Source organism: Lissotriton helveticus, chromosome 9, assembly GCF_964261635.1.
Source record: "Lissotriton helveticus chromosome 9, aLisHel1.1, whole genome shotgun sequence".
In the NCBI taxonomy this organism is placed as follows: Eukaryota; Metazoa; Chordata; class Amphibia; order Caudata; family Salamandridae; genus Lissotriton; species Lissotriton helveticus.
The window spans coordinates 741,170,745-741,189,355 of NC_136070.1; the positions used below are offsets into that span (position 1 = coordinate 741,170,745).

At 44.8% G+C, this 18,611-nt stretch overlaps 1 protein-coding gene across 1 annotated transcript in view; it reads left to right on the forward strand.

The window, feature by feature from the left end:
* LOC144783273 (autophagy-related protein 2 homolog A-like) overlaps window positions 1-18,611 on the forward strand; it is a 397,715-nt gene that overhangs the window by 157,542 nt on the left and 221,562 nt on the right. The window lies entirely within an intron of this gene.

Sequence of the window (18,611 nt, forward strand, 5' to 3'; positions counted from 1 at the left end):
CTTGCACTGCTCCTCAGAACTTGAAAGGCTGCAAGACTCCCCATTCCAGCACAAATTGTTGAATTGCCAATTGTCACATACAGCACGATATTTAGTCAGCCCGAACTGAGCAATAACTGTGCCTTTTCCTATCCCAGCATCCAATATGACATGGAGGCCTCAACTCGAGTTCACACTTGTCTTTGCAGACCGATATGGGAGGTGGTGAGGGCCATCAAGGGTGTTTTACTTTACTTCTTAACAGCATAGCTTTTAGCACAGCAGGCAACATTGAATTTAATTTATGCTAGGAATTCTAATAAAAGAAAACAAAATCCTGATGTTTCTTTGGGGTCGCTGCTCCATACCGCAATAACTCCCCATCTGCTGGGCCTCCTTTTCTTGTATTAGGAGAGATCTTTTTGTCACAGAAAGCTGTAGCTCTTTAACTGAGGAGAAAGTGGACTAGTCAGTTTATTTGTACCATCTAGTGACTGCCAATGAATAGAAGAGTGGGTACAGTGCGTGTTGCCCATTATGTTCTGGGTGCAAGTGCTGCTAACGAGAAGGAGGCTTTTCTGCAGTTACTGGGACAAATTAAATGTGAGAACCAGTCAGGCAAGAAGTGCACTTTCATTGCAGGCAACACTCGTAAGTAAGCTCAGAACTGTTGATGCAAAAAGGGAGTGTAGGGAGGGCAGCTGGATGACGCATTGGGCATCAAAGAGTTTGCATTCCAGCTTTATGAAAGCGCACCCACATTATTTTTTAAAAAACAATTATTTTTATTATAACCATGGAAACATCACAGCGTGCAAGCAATACAGTTCAATGGCATGATAGTTTGGCATACACTACATACAGGTCTATATCGTCACATGCTATGTACTATACAGTGAACATTAGCATATCGGGGTGTTGATTCTCCCAGGGACACGTGTACCGGCAGTGTAGGTGGTTCACATATGTTGTGAACAAGACATACTACAAAACCATTATTACATGAAAAAATGTATATGCAAGTATGCCAATTCAACCAGTCCTAGATTTCACATTGCACACTAGGCGGACACTATCTCGTCACAAGGCTATGCCTGCTGTCCTGCCTGTGGTATGAGACAAGAATTTACACTTCGTATAGGTATTGCTTAGGAGGAGGAAACCACATTTGTCTAATTCCTAATGACACACCCCATTGAGAATCCTCTGTACTTGACAGTCAATGCGTTTCGAACCCTGATGATTTAAGGGTTCTCCTCAGGACCTGGACCTGGTCGTGGGGCAGCGTAAAAAATGGCCGCTATCTGTGAAGGATGATGGTTCGAAATCCTCCGTAGGTGAGGAGCTTTCGAATTCTTGTGCGACGAAGATCAGTTTCAGTTAGTGCAGACCGTCCGTGTGACTCAGTCAGTTGATGCGAACTAAGTATTCTAATTCTCCCTGAAAAGCTGTGTGCTCCGGGGCTGGCGAGATGTGACATGAATGGTGGTGGGTTGAGTCAGTACACAGCATAATGTGCTTGGGCACTGAGATAATAGAGTTTCATATCAGGAGCTTCGATTCCGCCGTGGGTGAATGGCTGCGTCACGAGGCTGTCTCCCCCCCCACCTCCCCCACCCCCCTGTCAGCCTGATAAGTAATGAGCGAAGTGTGTGGAAAAAGGGGCCTCCCGGATAGTAAGGAATGTTTGTAAAGAGAGATAAGAGTTTGGGCAATATAAACATTTTCATTAAGGCCACTCTGCCAGCCAATGAGAGGGGCAAAGTGATCCATCGCGACACCCAGTTGGTGATTGATTTCATTGCAGTTCCATAGTTAGCACAACGTGTTTCCTCTCTGTTCCGGGTTATTAACACAGGGCCGGCGCTAGGCATGGGCAGTATGGGCAGCCGCCCAGGGCCTCGCGCTCAGCTCAAAAACATGGGGCCTCGCTTCCACGTGAAAGGCTTCATTAAAGTCAGGCCCCCCTCCCCTCCGATCACTGCAATTTTACATTTTGCTAATGAGGTGCCTAAACCTGAGCAGTTCTAAAGGCGTGGTGTCAGTCCTGGGATTACGGGCATGGAGGGATGGAAAGAATGGCATGGGGTCTTGGAACAGCAGGGAAGACTATTGTGTGTGAGCAGGTCAAGGGCCAGGCTGTGCTCTGTTGAAAAGGTGCCATTTGCGTTTCCAAGCAACAAATGGCCCTTTTGTTTTCAGGATCGGCTGAAATGTAATAGGTGTGGAGTGGCGGCGCAGTAGAAGAGGGAGAAGCCGTGGCTGGGCAAAGTTTATAGTAAAAGCACCACACCTCTTTTAAGCCCGGGGGAGGTGGCCCCCACTTCCCTGGGCTTCCATGCACTGGATCAGGGCCCAAGTGTGGGGCCCCTTTCTCTCGGCCTCACATCCCTTATCCAGCGCAAAGAGGCCCAGGGTAGGAGAGGCCCCTTGTGCCCTGCAGCAATGGATCAGACCTCTAAGCCCAAGTTTGGGGGCCCCTGCCCTGGGACATACAGTCATTATTCAGAACTCTGACACCCAGGGTAGGGCCCCCACCCCATCTCCTGAACTTTGTAGCACTAAAGTATGGCTCTGAAGCCCATGGGACTAAACACTTTCCCCAGGGCTTTGTGCGCATCGAGCAGCTTAATAGAACTGAGGAACTAGGTTAGAGTCCCAGCGTCTGCTGAACATCCTGTGATTCTGGGCATATCACTATTTCCACACGCCCCTAAAAAATGAAAATGTCCTTTTGTAACGTAACTGGCGATCATGTAAAGCTCTCTAATGCCTTAGAGCTGAGTTCACATAATATAAAACTGCAAATATCCTCACGTTCTGGAACTGAGTCATGCCTGACTTTACTGCCACAGTCCATGTAACACAGCGAGTTTTACACTTGTGGGTGCATTTGCTGTGTGGGCAGTCCAGAGAATTTTCACATGCGCTGGAAATAGGGGTGAGTGGGGTGCTACAGCACCCCCTAAATAACCCTGCTGTTTTCCAAAGGTAAATAAGCAATAAAGATGCTTTTGAATTATTGCTTTTATATTGTCACATTTGTTGTGTGTGTTAACATCTGGGTCTGTGGTGTACCCTGCCCTTTAGGAGATAAGTGGATGGGGGTGTGCGGAGCGAAAGTGTGAAGATAACATATAGCAATAGAGGGGAAATGGGAAGACTTCATACATGAGACAGTTTGTGTTAGGACGAGAAAGGTGATAAAGAGACAAGATGCTGGAGGGAGGCTGAGAGAGGAAAGCAAAGGGGATACTTGAGAGAAGTAAATAGCAGCAACACACTCTGACTATGGGGAAACAGTGTGCTTAGACCAGGAGGAGGTAAGGAAAAGTGTAAAGAAATAAATACATGCCGTATAGGAGACAAAGAAGGCTATAGGTGCTGGAAGTAGGAGCGTGGGGGCGGGGGGGGCAGCTGCAGGACCCCTAACTTTAAAATGCTGGAGTTTGGAAGGTGAATGAGCAATAAAGATGCCTGTAAATTTCAAAGACAGACATCAAATATCTGGGGATGTGTTCTGACAAATTGCTGCCTATTCTTTTAACATAGAGATTGTTTTCTTTTCTCTGAGTGCAAAGTGAGAGGACTTTACAAATTGATCTATGTGACAATCTTGCTGATGTAAAAGGAAAGGCTATAGGATGTAATTTTTTTCTAATACACATATAATGGCGTCGGGCGAGAACAGGCTGGCTTGGAGGTTGGTTGTATGTCACTAAGGGGCCACCTGCTAAATTTCCCTGGGCCATGCAAGATGTGCTACTACAGCCCAAGTTTTTATTTTGATTTCTGGTGCCTGTAGTTTTGTTCATGCCATTATAAAGCAAGACAACAAGCCCCAGAAATCAAAGAAAAAACCTGGACTGGAACAGCACATCATGCAGTGGCACCATTTCAGTTGCCAGGTCTGAAGTATATAGACCTCCGGGCCAGAACAGAGGGTTGGCATGTGCCAAAAATAACTGGTCTGCCACATATCACTACCGGGCAGAGCTTTTTAAATTACCTTTAATATCAGGTTAGCAAACGCAGTTGTCCTCATTAGAGGAGATTGTAACACCCGCTTCTAAGTATTGATCGCAGGGCAGTTTCCTGACATGAAGTCATCGATTTTTAATATCTGACTGTGGAATATATGCTCATGCGCTAGGCTGTAAAGAAATATCTCTAAATAATGAAAATGATTGTAATCTTTTGACGCCAAGCTGTTCCTTGAGCCTTCCAACTAAACAGTGGAATGTAATGCTGGGCTTTGTTGAATGAGTAGTATGGGGTTCCGTGGGGCTTTGCATTGAGGCCTACACCTTTCAACATTTATTTAAGTCCATTGGCAGACATCGTCAAGGAATTTTAGGAGTTGATGGTCTCCTTTGCCGACAACACCCAACTGGCAGTCTCCCTTTACCTGGGAAAAGGTTTGCAACAACTAGTCCCTTTTTTAGAGAAAGTTGCATAATGGATGGCTAACTGCTCACTTAAATTGAAGGGAAACAAAGCCAAGCTGATGATTTTAAGAAACAAGCCAACACCGCAAACAACCCTCGGATGGCCAGAGTGTCTGGGGGCACTACCAATCTCTCCCCCTCCCCATTACGATCTTAGGTATGTGGTTGGATAGCTCCCTATCTATGGAGGCCTAAGTAAAAACGTTTACAGCATCTTGCTTTGGCTTTATCAGAACCCTACGGAAAATCCTAGACCTCCTACCTACACAATCTAGGAGAATAGTGGCCCAAGTGCTGATTCTTTTCCTGCTTGGACTATGGAAATTCCCTGTATATGGGTTCACCCAAATATATCACCAAGAGACTCCAGTTAGCCCAAAGTGTGGCAGCAAGGACTATCCTCAAGCTTCCCAAACATACCTCAGCAAAAATTGCACTGGCTTCAAGTGAAGGAAAGGGTAGAATTTAAGACACTTTCCTTGGTGCATAGGGGAATCAACTACAATGGACCCTCCTGGTACCTTACAATCCTAGCAGGACTTAACATCCTACAATGCTTGATTGCTACAGGTCCAAAGATCAGATTGGGGTGTGTGTATCCTTCTCGCATTTGACCCCTAAGCTTTGGAATGCTATGCCCACTGATCTCAGAAACTAAATGGACCAGATTAAGAAAATGCTTAAAACATGGCTTTGCCCCACTTGCTCTAGACATGTACCGCCTCAGAATCACGCTAGTATACACGGCGATCGACTCACGCAGCACTGGGAAGCCCTCAGGCGGCTAACTACTTTATAAATCTGCATAGAATAAATCTACATAGCATAACTTGAGGAGCACTGTTACAGGGTGGTAGTGAGGGAATTCATAGCGAAGGAGCTCATTGGCGAGGCGACCAACTAACATTGTCGCACCGACGGCCACCAGCACTAACGCTGGCACTGGATGTCCCCAATTAGAGGGGCCTCACATCTTCCCTTTCGCCCAGGGCCCCAAAAGTCCTAGGACCGGCCCTGTATTAACACACCTAGATATTTAATTTCAGACTTGCACCATTGCTCTGAGAATTCCAAAGGGAATATTGCTGTGTTGGGAGTGAGGGGGAATATTTGTGATTTGCCCCAGTTTATGCTCATCCCGGAGAGGTTCCCTAACCTAATAAATTCCCGCAGAATGGGATTGAGGCTGATCTGTGGTTCTCTTTAGTATAGAGTGATGTCATCAGCGTGTAGTGACTCTAATATCAGTCGTTTAGGGTATTGTATATTGTCCATGGTGTTGTCTTAATTTAGCCGCTAAGGGCTCTGTGACCAGGTCAAAGTAATGGGGATAAGGGGCATCCCTGTCGGGTGCCTCTGGTAATGGGAATCAGGCGGAATATAGGCCATTAATCTGTATGGTGGCCTCAGATTAGAAATAAAATAAAAGTCTGTGAAGATGTCGAGTATCTCCTGTGAGACTATATGCCATTTTCCCTCCTCGTCTACTTTCTCTAAGACTTGATTAGCAAATCTGGGAGGCCTTGTTGCTTCAGCTAGGTCTCTGCCAGGGCGTTCACCCTCCCCATATGCACGTGTTGTGTGGTATTTACAGAGAAGCTTGGATTCACGCTCTGCTTCGGCTGTATGATCTATTAGTTTATTTATTTATTTATTTATTTATTATAAAGTTTTGTATAGCGCGAACAAGACCCGTGGGTATCAGAGCGCTTAACATGAAATAAGAAAGGAAAAAGGTTAACATATGTATAAGCAGTCAGCAAGCAACCGCAGTGAGGTAGATGATATATATATTCGTAACACATGTGACGTTAACGTAAGTAAATATTCTATGATTAAATAATAACAAAACATGTATATATAACAGATATGAGGTAGCACGGTAAAGGTTCGAGAAAGATGCTGTTCTCCTGTCCAATCAAATATCCATTCCTGTCGGCCTTTGGGTTGTTCTCATACGTCTTCCATTATATTATTGTCTGTGCTTCCCATTTTAATGGCGTACCTGATCTGAACTAAGGCAGTAGTACAGCAGATCCATGATCAGTGATCTCCACTAAGTAATGTATCTATTCATCAGCAGGCTCTTCACTTCCCGTTTGAATGTTACCAGATTCTGGATTTTCCTGATGTTTGGAGGGAGTGAGTTCCATATTCTGGGGGCCGCTCCTGAGAACGCTCTTTCATAGGTTTTTTTCTTTCGGAAGAAGGCTGGTCGTAGTAGCAGCTCCTCAGCACTCCTAGATGGTCGGTTGCCACCAGACAACTGAATTTTCTTTGCTAGATATCTTGGGGTGTTGTCGTGTAATGCTTTATGTGTGATACATGCTATCTTCATTTGGATTCTTGCTTCATATGGTAGCCAGTTTAATGCTTTCAGGTGCGGGGATATATGGTCATATTTCCTAGTTCCGGTGATAAGTCTTGCAGCAGCGTTAAGACAGGCTTTCAATGGTGCTGTGGACGTTTTTGGTAGTCCAGCCAAGGTGGTGCACCCATATTCAATCCTCGAGATAACCAAGGATTGGATTGCCAATTTGAGGTCTGACTCTGTGATGAAGGGTTTCAATTTTCTTAGGTAGTTCAAGTGAAAGCGGGCACTTTTCGCCATTGAGTTAATGTGGGCTTTCATGTCTAGATTCTCATCTAAGATGATTCCTAGAGATTTGGCTGAGTTGACAAGGGTTGGGGTGCAGTTTAGCGCAGTCATGACTTTCATCCATTCCTTTATTTCTGTATTGCTCCTTGGTGGAGAGATAAGTAGGAACTCTGTTTTATGTGCATTCAGCTTCAGGTGGTTTGCCGTTAACCATTGAAGTGCCATTTTTAGTGTCTCATTCATTAATTCCAATTCTTTTATGGATCCGATCTTTACGTAAATTTGCGTGTCATCAGCATACATGTGATAGGATATTTGAGATTTTTGGAGAATTTCTGTGAGTGGTTCGACGTATAGGTTGAACAGATCTGGGGATAGTGTCGATCCTTGAGGGACTCCAATTGCGATAGGGCTAGGAAGTGAGATTGATTGGTTAACCAGGAAGCGCTGTGTTCTGTTCTGTAAAAAGGACTCGAACCATTTCGGCACTATTCCCGATATTCCCATCCTGTCCCGTAGCCTGGTCAGTAATGCTTCATGATTTACCGTATCAAATGCCGATGACAAGTCTAGGAGAATAAGTAAGCATGCTTGGTTTTGGTCAAGGGCCTGTAATGCGTCATCAGTAATGTGGAGAATCGCTGTTTCAGTGCTGTGCCCTGCTCTGAATCCTGATTGGCATTCATCTAGCAAGGAGAATTTAGTGATGTGTTTGCTCAGTTGGTTCTGCACACATTTCTCAGTCAACTTGGCCAGTAAAGGGATGTTGGTCACTGGGCGAAAGTTATTAGGATCTGATGTATCTGCTGTGGGTTTTTTGATTATGGGAACGACTTGACCTGTTTTTAGGCAGTCGGGAAGGATCCCTTGTGACAGTGACGCATTTATTATTTCGGTCCATATTGGAATCAGGATGTGATTGATTTCTTTTACGCATTTTGCAGGCAGAGGGTCTTGGTAGTGGTTGTTAGGTTTGATTCCTGAGAGCGTCTTGGCAATCATGTGTTGGTCGTACAGTTCGAATGTTTCCCAGCTCGCCTTGTTTTTTGTCATGGTGCAATCCGTTGTAGAGTTGGCATCGTTAGTAGACCGAGGTTCGTTGGGAAGGTTCAACGCCGAGTTTTTAAGCTCTATTTCGAGGGCTTTGGCCTTTTCCGTGAAAAATGTGGAGAACTCATCACAGCTTAGCGGTGTTTTTGAATTTTCTTGCACTGTTTTGGCTAGTTTGTTTGATTGCTCCTTTAGGATTTCAAATAGTTTTCGTGGTCTGTTTTTGGCATTATCGAGTTCTGCTCTTATAAATTCCTTTTTTGAGTTGATGATCTTTTTATTATATTGTTTCCTTGTTTTTCTGAGGGCTTCCAGTTCAGGAGATGATGGGTGTTGCCTCCATTTTCTTTCTGCCATTCTCAATTTGCGTCTATCTTCATTTAGTGATTCGTTGAACCACGGGTTTTTGGTCTTTTCTGAGATTCGTTTCAATTTTAGTGGCATGGTGTTATTAACGATATTTTCAACAGTTGCTATGTAGTGTTCCGTCAGCTCGTTAACTTTTTCCAGGTTGTTGGGTGGCTTTAATTCTCTTTCACAGCTTTCGACCAGTAGTTCCATATTTGTTTCTTTTGTGTCTCGAGTCCATTTTTTGGTCTTGAAAGGTTGCCTGGTCCTACCTTTTCTCGTTGTGGGTATCATGAATGTTATGGCGTGATGATCAGACCAGTCACATGGTGTTATGGAGTGGATTGTTGCAACTTTGTTTCTTGAGATTATCCAGTCTAACGTCGCTCCTTTAGAATGTGTGGGCAGTGTGCACGCTTGAGTGAGGTTTAGTTCAGTGAGGAAACCTTTAAGCATGTTGACCAGTTTGTCATTGCAGTTCTCCCAGTGCAGGTTGAAGTCGCCTAGAAATATGTTATTGGCAGCGTCATTAGAGTTGGCTGTTATGATCTCCATTAACTCTGCTATAAACTTTGTGTTATCTCCTGGTGGGTGGTAGAAAGCATGCAGGTTGCACCATTGAGTGTTAGTTGATCTTATGTTAAGACCAAGATACTCACAGGATTCAAGTGGGTCGGCCTGAATTTGTTTAACCTCTATGTCAGATCGATGAATACAGGCTATCCCTCCCCCTAGCTTTCCGTGTCTATCCAGTCTCAAAACGTTGAATTGCGGTGGTATCAACAGATCCATGGTTGGGGATGAGGATTCCGTAAGCCAAGTTTCTGTAAGGATTGCCAGGTCAATGTCCTTGTTGAGGATGAGGTCCGCTATGTCCGATGCATGTTTGGTTGCTGATCGGCAGTTGAGTAGTAGACAGGATAGATGTTTTTCATTTTTACTAGCGTTCGCATTTTCGGCTTCATTTGGTGTTAGCTGTATGTGTTGTAAATTGTGGGGGTTGGATGTTCTGTCGTTTTTTCTCGCTGTTCTGTTAACGTCTAGTGGGACTGTTTTGATTCTCTCTTCTTCCTTGTGGTCCAATAGGTCATATGTTCGGATTAAGTCCCGCGTTTCCTCTTTAGATAATGATTTCGTCCTGTCTGGTCGGTTGTCTCTCTGTTTTAAACGCATGTCCGCCTCGTTGCTCTTTCTATGTGAGGAATGAACAAGATTTTGGATATCCGTGACTTTGGCGTGAGTGTTCGCCGTCATCTCTTCGATTTTTTCTAACGCCTGTACGGTATTCATAGTGGCTTGTGCTAGCTTGCTCACTAGTTTCTGAAGCTTATTAAAGTCCTTCTTGTTCTGGTGAGATTTCTTTGGGGCGGCCGATCTGTACATCCGCTCAACTCTTCTCTTTTTTGGAACGGTTCTTAGTTGCGCTGCCATTTTCTTTATCTTCTCTTTTTGATTGTCTATTCCATCTCTATTAGGTGTGTCGTTGGTGCTGGATATGTTCTGGGTTGGTAGGATCAAGTTTGAGGGTGAGGGTCTGTAAGCCGCTGGTGTTGTATTAGCGTGAGGTGTAGGGAGGTTGATGGAGTTAGATGAGCCCTGTGTTGTTGGGAGTTCGTTTGTTGGTTGAGGTGTGTACGAAGTTGGTATAGTGCTGGCGAGGGTTTGGGATGTAGGAAGGCTGATATCTTCTGTCTCCTCCAATTCCTGGTTGTTAGGTGGTACTACCCTCACTGCCAATGTATGATCTACTTGATGGGCCTCATGGTTCAGGAGTAGGGACTATTCTTCTCTTAGGCGTTGGTAATGTTCTTTGTTTGTTTGATGGGTAGACCTCTCAGTTCTTCTAGTCGTGTTCTCTGGTGCTGGCCTTACTAGACCAGTTAACTTTACCTGGGTAGTCGCTGGTGTTGACGCTGGTGCATGATGACTCCTGGTTCTAATTGCGTCTTTGATGGTGACATCGTGAGTGTCTAGAGTGTCTACTGGTGGGGTTAGGAGAGGTTGGTTGCTCGGGTCGTCCATTGAGTCTTTTATCGATAGGAAAGTCTTGGCAAATCTCTCTAAATCTCGATTTGCTGCTTGTATCAGCACTATTCCAGATTTATATATCGTGATGCTAAGTTCGGCTCTGCATCTTTGTGACGGTGTGGTTGACATTTTTAGGCCGTGAGGAATGTTTTTCGTAGTTTTTATGGTAAGCATCCTCGTGAAGGCATTGCGCCATTTAGCTGCTCTGAATGTATAGAATATGAGGTCATTCATTTTCGTACCATTAGTTGCATTAAAGTATAGGTCTGCGAATAGTATATCCGGGTTTTTCCTCAGGTAGTCGTGTTTAAACTTCTTAGCTGCATTTTTGGTTAAATTATTGGGGTATTTTATACTCTGGGCACTCAAGCCAGTCGATTCTGGGTATCTTTTGCTCATTTTAGCTCCGTTCTGCATGTATTATGGTGTTTCTTTTTCCGTTTTATTCCAGGTAGCCCCACTGCTGATGTTATTTCTTGCTGCTTTTAATCCCCGATCTAGAATCGTGCATTTATAGTTTCATTGAGTAGTACTGGATATGGCTTCTCTTTTGCATAATTATTCCTCATTTACCTCCAGTAGTTGTAATTTAAGAGTGCTTATTAATTATTCGCCGGCTGATATTTGTTCTGCTCTTTATTTGGTGTAAAAACAATCCTTGTAAGATGGCTGCCGTTATGTTTGTTTATATATACAGGCAGGGAGTCCTTTCTCACTTTCCACTTCTTTCTCTGGTCCAGCTTCCCTCGTTGATTGGTCCAACTTCCCTGGCTTTCCCCTAGTTAGTTAGATTGACTGCCGATGCATGTAAACTTGCAGAGACTCCGCTCCTCTGTAGTTGCACCCAATCTAGCCGAGTTCCGCTCTTCACACAAGTGTGTGGATACTTGTGTCAGATCCTCTGCGCTGTATGTCAAATGTTTATTGTTGATTGTCCGCATTGGCCGCCATTTTAAGGTCAGGCGGGGCGGACTGCAGACTATTCTCACTTTCCCGGTCCATCCCGTAATGCGACGGCGGGGGGGGGGGCGAGGATTGGGCGCTGTGGAGCTGCGCTGCAGCAGCGCGAGTGTCTGTACCTCTTCGCCGCTGTGCTCGATCTCCGATCCCCGTCCTGGGCCCCGGTGAAGCCGCCTCGTCTCTCTCACGGATCGGACCTTGCTCAAATCGTCCCGAGAGTCTGCCGTTCCCTGCCTGCTCCGTCAATCGTCTCCAAGGTGTCAGCCGATGTCGTCCCTGCCCAGGCGCCTCCGAGTCCACTCTCAGCCCGGACGCTGCAAGGCTGCTACTTCACCTATGGAGGTAATCTCATTATCCTCTTCTTCGTTCGTCTTCCGTGTCCTGGGTCGACAGTCTTGGCGGTCTTGGGCTGTAGAGTCGGGATATTCAGGGATTTATGCCAGTATTGGCGATCCCAAATCCCGGAGCCCTTGTCTAGGACTCCTGGTCAGCGGCCATCTTACTACCTGCCTGTTAGTAGTTCTTAAAGCTGCGTCTTCAGTTCAGGGGTGGGATCATTAGTTATGCTCTCTTCTGTTTGTTTAATGCGCTTTTCGATTGACTGTAAGGTCCACCTGACTGTAAGGTCCACCTGACGGGTCATAGTATGCTCCCGCTCTTGGCTATGCATGTCCCTCCAATTGTAACTTTAAAGCTTTCCCAAACGCTCGCTAGTATTTAGAACGCTATTTTGGTTGCGGGAAAACATTCCTCAATTTCCTGTCGCACTTCCTCGCTGAAAGCGCTGTCGCGTAGGGCAGTAGGTTGTAATCTCCAGGATCTGTATGGCGATTCTCTGCATGGCAGGGTCGGGGTCAGAAGCACAGGGGAATGGTCCGAGAATGTTCGTGGCAAGTGTTTTGCTGTGTGGAGCCATGTGTTCAAGCCTTTGAAAAGTAGCCATAAATCTATTCTGGACCAGCTAGAGTGTACACTTGAGTAGAAGGTACCCTCCGTGTGTAATGGATGTAGAGTTCTCCACGCATCGAATTGTTGGTGATCTTTGATAATATCTGTTACTTGTTTAGTTGCCTGTGTGTGCGTTGGCGTTAATGCTTGTTACTGGTTCGTGAGTGGGTCTAGCGCTATATTGAAGTCCCTTCCCCAAAAGACGGAGGTGGAGCCTATCTCTATGATGTGACTCCATAATTTGCTAAAAAATGCTGCGCCATCAGTGTTTGTTTGTAGCAACAGACCATAGTGGCCGCGTGATCTACCAATCTACCCCACATTACGCTATATCTGCCCTGTGGCTCCCGGAGTTCTCCTATTGGACAATATCTGATGCCGGCCTTTACTAAGATGGCAGTGCCTCTGGCATACGTGGAGTATGCTGAAAAGCAACTGTGTGCTGCCCAGCCTTTTCCAAATTATGGCGCCTTCTTCAGATCGAGATATGTTTCTTGGAGCATGGCCACTTGTTTGGTGCCTGTCTAGGTTGCCCAGAATCGGTCTGCGCTGTCGGGGTCACGTAATCTCCGCACGTTCTACGTTAAGAAATTGTATGTGAGCATTGCATTTACATTTGTCTTGGTTTTGGTATCTGCACGATTGTGGTGTGGAGAATGTTGCCTCTGTGGAGTGCAAAGTGGCGTGCTTATTTGCATTACAGTTTGTACTTGATGTCTTATGATCATGGTATTTTATGACTCATGTACAATCTACAGAGAACTGAGCTATTCTGCACTTCCAACAATTATGCACCAGCACTTTTTGTATTTTCTATGTGTTTTTAGCTTGTATGGTTTTAATACCTTGGAAGCCAGTTCTTTTAATTTGTTTATATTCCATAATGGCTTGGGCTTTAATATGCTTGTTGTTGTATGAATAACATCATCTACTTTGGCTTGCAATTTTATCATGTAAAATGTTGTTTTATTTACCATACTTTTGTACACTAATGCACTTTGATGGTCTTAACGACAGAATAAAGTTAATGATGATGCATTACAGTGTAGACATCAGATTTACCTTAACAGCACAATATCATAAAAAATCCCCGGTAAAGCGTCTGTCCCCCTGCCCACACCCACAACTCAGTCCCGCAGGTGGATAGAAACCCTCCCACATACATTCCTTGGTATTTTGGTTTAATCCATATTCTTTAGACCACTGTAGTCCTCCCAGTACCTGGGTGGGCAGTTGCAAGAACCTTATTAAAGCTTAGGAAATTATATGGTGGTCCTTTGGGACATAACCCATCCAACTAAGAAACACGACCCAATTAACTAACATAAAACAATCATAATGAATTGTCCAGGGGATTCCCGATGGGGTAATGCAGTAGAGAGGGCGTCTACACTAGCTAGTTAGCAGGTGTGCCCGGAAAGTCCATCTTAGTGAGACTGGGGCATCGCCCATACCCACCTCTCCTATGTAAGTACAAGTTTTTGAAGGTGGCTGTCAGTCACAGTAACAGTACGGTTCTATGCTTCAGGGAGCTGCTCTGGGTGAGGCGTGTCAGTTCAGTATGCATATGGTTGGACATTACCTTTCTGGTGTATTTTGTCAGTCTTCTTCCCGAACAGGGGACTAACGCCTTAAGGACATCTCTTCGTCTCGTGCAGAAGGTGACTGCTGCTTCAGCTTGTTTAAAAAGTCCTGAGTCTGCTGTGGAGAGTTGAAGATGTGCGTCTTTCCTCGGTATTGAAGGCGAAGCTTTGCGGGGTATAGCATTGAGTATTGGATGTTGGCTTGCTGGAGTTTACGTTTGACTGGCAGGAATTTCCTCCATGCCTCCTGCACCGCTATTGTGCAATCCGGATACATTGAGATTTTATTCCCCTCGTATATTAGCTCCTGTTTTTCTCTAGCCAATCTTAGTATTGTGTCACGGTCTTTGTGATTGAGGAGTCTAGCCGGGATGCGCCACGGGGAGACACCCGGTGGCGGCAGGACCGAGCCTCATGTTTTCTACGGTGTGGGGGAGGCACTTTTAAACCAATTTATATGCTCTTGGTAAGTTAACAGGACTTCTATGTCCACGTATGGAATGTATTCCTTTGGTGTCTCATCTTCAATGTAAGTGTGAAGCAGTTGCGTGCGTCTGCAGTTGGTTATGTAACCCAAGAATAAAATACCTTCGTCCTTAATGCTTCGTGTGCCTCAACCACAAAGGTAACCTCTCCACCCATTGCCGGGAGGCCATGATTTAATAATTTCATAGTAACTGCCAGTCCGCAATTTGCTGAAATATTTACAGTATCTTCTTGAACTCCAACGCCTTCGCTATGTTCGGTCATTGGAAATGAAAAGTAAACTTTTTTTTTATTTAAATGAATTTATTGAGATACTGTTTGTACAATATGGCAATATTTTTTAATGCTTCAAGCTTGATTAAATCTACAGTCAATACAAAGGACATACCTACTCAGCTAAGGCGGATTCCCTTTTACCACTACGGACGTCTCCGGTTAATGTGAGATGGGTTCTCTGAGAAAGCACGACTGAACTACTCCGATTTGACCATTAAATAAGTGCCTAACCAGTTTTGGCTGCACCTTGTCGTGTAGTTCCTACTAATCGTAGAATCTGCGTATTGTTTGGACAACATAAACTAAGGGCTGGGTGCCTAGACTGATTTCGGACACCCCCTCAGGATATGTTGGCCTAGACCAGCTAGCTCACAGTGCCACTGTAAGCCCTTAACTTACCAGGGAGCGAACAGTTTCTGGCAACCACTGAACCGAACAACCCTGATTCCTCAGGAATCGTGGAAACAGTACAGAACCTTTCGCTCAGTCACTCGTGCTCACTTGTTCTCAGAGAAATATACAGAGAATACAAAGTGGGACGTTTTCAATAATATTTATTGAACCATTGTTTTTCTTGCATAAAATACATGTGCCGCAATGATTAGTAGACAGAAGCAGTTGAATGTGATTAGCACCAACAGAGTAAATAGTAGATATAGTTCTACCATGGTGCTAAAATGGTATATATGGATGTGTATAAAACAAGACCATAATTGAGCTCACACCTACTATGCAAACCCTTCTCTAAAGGTAGCTTGAGTGTGTGTAGGTGTAGAGCCAATAATCCCCCAAGGGACGATCCAATCCCATTACCTGAGCGAATAGATTGAAGGACCCAGTCTTTATCTCGAGTTGGGCACACCTCACGGAATGTCAGATCGATGCGTGATGAATTCTGAGCATGCAGGGACATTCGGTGTCAGCAGAAGTGCCTCCTCTACCAATCTATCGAAATGCCTATTAATGATAATAAAAAGCAGACTTTGCGACGTGTGTGCTAGATTAGCGATGTTATGGTTATTTGGATAGCGTTTTTGACCCATGGATGAAGATAGGACGACTTTTGTACCTTGTGCGTAGAGAGGCCTATTATATGATGTTCAAGGCATCGTGATAATGTTGCTCAAAGCTGGATGAGAAACAAAGTAGTTTCAGAGAAACTAATCCAACAATGTCATACATCCAAATGTGTGCAAAAGGTCACTGCTGAAATTTTATTTTCAAGAACAATACAGGGAATAAGCTGCCTTGCTACATGGGCCTAACTCTGGAACATAACACTCCCACCATCACCCCTAGTATCAAAAACTGCCTCCCACATGTTACTGCCTTGAAATTTGCCCCACACATCATTGCCTCAGCTTAATCCCTCGGAATAATCTTGGACAATGCCGTCTCCATGCAAAAGAATATCAGTGCCACCACCAGAGGAGCTAACCATCAACTACATACACTAAGGAAACTAGAACCTTTCCTCCAAGCGACAGGCCTCAAAACTGCAGTGCGAGCACGTGTGATATCAAAATTAGACAATGGTAATGTTACTCTTATGGGTTTCTCAAAAATCACACTTGCACCATTGAAGGTAACTCTGAATGCGGCAGCTAAGCTCATCACTGGCTCTAAAAATAAATATTCACCACTGACCTCCAATCACTGAAATAGCTAGTCTTTCAGGCTAGGATACATCACAGAATTGCCTGCATGGCCCATAAGTGCTGCACCACAATACCCTCTCTTAACTGACCAAGAAACTGACCCTATCTGACTGATACAGATCTTCCAACAGCACAAGCTCCCTACTCCTAAAGCCACACAAATTCAACAAAAAGAAAACCCTCAATCAATCCTTTTTTGGGAATTGCCCTTAAAATATGGATTTCTCTCCTTCCAGAGATAAGATGCAACCCATCCATGTCTATCTTCAGGAAAGAAGTAACAGTTCTACTATCCAATACGTTAATATCACATTGACACCATACATCCTTCTCCTTATGTGCAATGCTTTCCTGCTTGTCTGCTTATTCCATTTTATCATGCCTTGTCCATACCTCTGTGATCCACTCTGTTTCCTCCATTTCCCAATCATCTATACACTGTCCTCGCACCTATTGGACTTTTGCCCATCCCAGTATTTATGAATGAATGTGTTCCAATCTTTCTTTACCATTTTCTTATGTAACTTTTGCCTACATAACTCACACCGTGTTTATGTATATTGCCTTCCATTTGTATCATACCCTCTTTTGTTATCCTTGTAAAGCACTCTGTCAACCAAAAGGGTCTAGTTTGCGCTATATAAAACTCTAAAAGTAAGATACAAAAAAAACCACTGTGTAGTGATTACTATAAATAAACAGAACTTTGTTTCTGTGTCATTGGAGTATAGCCTGCAGGCACACCCATGTAGAGTTCCACTGCTGTCCTAAACTCACCGTTGGTCTACATCAAGTTAGTGTGTAGCTCTTTGCAGTGTGTATGTTTGGTATGCATGTGCTAGACCAGTCCTGGAGTCTGGGTGGCTTTCAGAGCTGCCGGGGTTGTTAGCTGCTGGAGGCCTACCCTGGAAGATTTCCGCTGGGGACATGAGCAGGTCAGCAGAGTATTGGTTGTGAAATACTATGTTGGCTGGCAGCTTGGCCTACTTTACAGTGAGCCTGTAAATCTTGAGGCAGGAATTAGCAGCAGGCTATTGTTTCTATTAGCGCACAGGCATTTCCTGTTGTCACTGGCCCATGAAGTGCCCTTGGCAAGACACTTGGGCATTAGAAAAACCAAGGCCTCTTGTTTGCCTACAGAGAGATCTGCAGAAGGCGCCATGGATCTTCTGTATGGGCACCCAGTGCAGGATCCACTCACCTTAGTCCGAGAAGGGTGAGAAGGAACCTCGGAGTCTCCACCGAAAGATGTAGCAGAGATGTGGAATATTTTTTTTAAAGGTACTACACGCTACAGAAATCTACTTGCCCTGCAAATAAATCAATTTCTGAGCCTAATGCCTAATTCAATCAGATGAGCTTCCAACGAAAGTGCCTTTTACTGTAGTGGAGACTATGGCTCTATTGATTTTACACAGTGACACTTTTGATTGTGAAAACCGTATCTGTTATAAGTTTAAGTGATGTGCATGTACTGGAAGAAACAATATTACAATATACATTTGGCATTAGGTATTGGCAAACAAAATACAGTAACAAACGGGTCGAGGCATGTGAGCTGTAGATCACATGCTTATGCATAGATCGCCTTCTAGTGGTGGGCTCGGACGTTTGCAAATTTTTCTTCTTCGAAGAAGTCGTCCTAGTCACGCGGTAGGTGACTTCTCCTTTCTGTGATAGTGCCCATGTCCATCAACTCAATCTTCAGATTGTTTTTTCCGCCATTGAGTTTGGATGTTACTCGCTGCGCTTCGGTGCGTAGATCACTCTCCCTCTACGGTATTCTTTCCGATCGTCTATTCCCTTTTTCGTGTATCGTGTTATTTCAACAAAAACCCTCTTTCGATCGGAGAGCTTGTGGTAGGTTGTCGGGCCTAACTGCCTGGATTCTCCTCGCAGTCGATTGAACGAACTCCCTTTAAATTCTGCCCTCTGTGCCAAGCGAAATACCTGCGCACCGACTCCCACGTAGTGTGCAACCTGTGTTTAGCATCAGAACACCAAGAACAGGACTGCGATGCGTGCAAGGCTTTCCGCTCCTAAAAGACGCTTCACGACTGTCTGGCTTGACGACGCGACAGGCAGAGCCAACACTCAAGCTCCATTCCGGACCTCTTTGGCCAGAATCAGAAGAAGAAGCCGGCGACACTATCAGGGCCGAGGAGGAAAAAACGGATCCGATGTCAGAGGAAGACTCCGACCAGGATGATGACATCCCACGTGGACAACGTACTGTAAGTACAGTCCC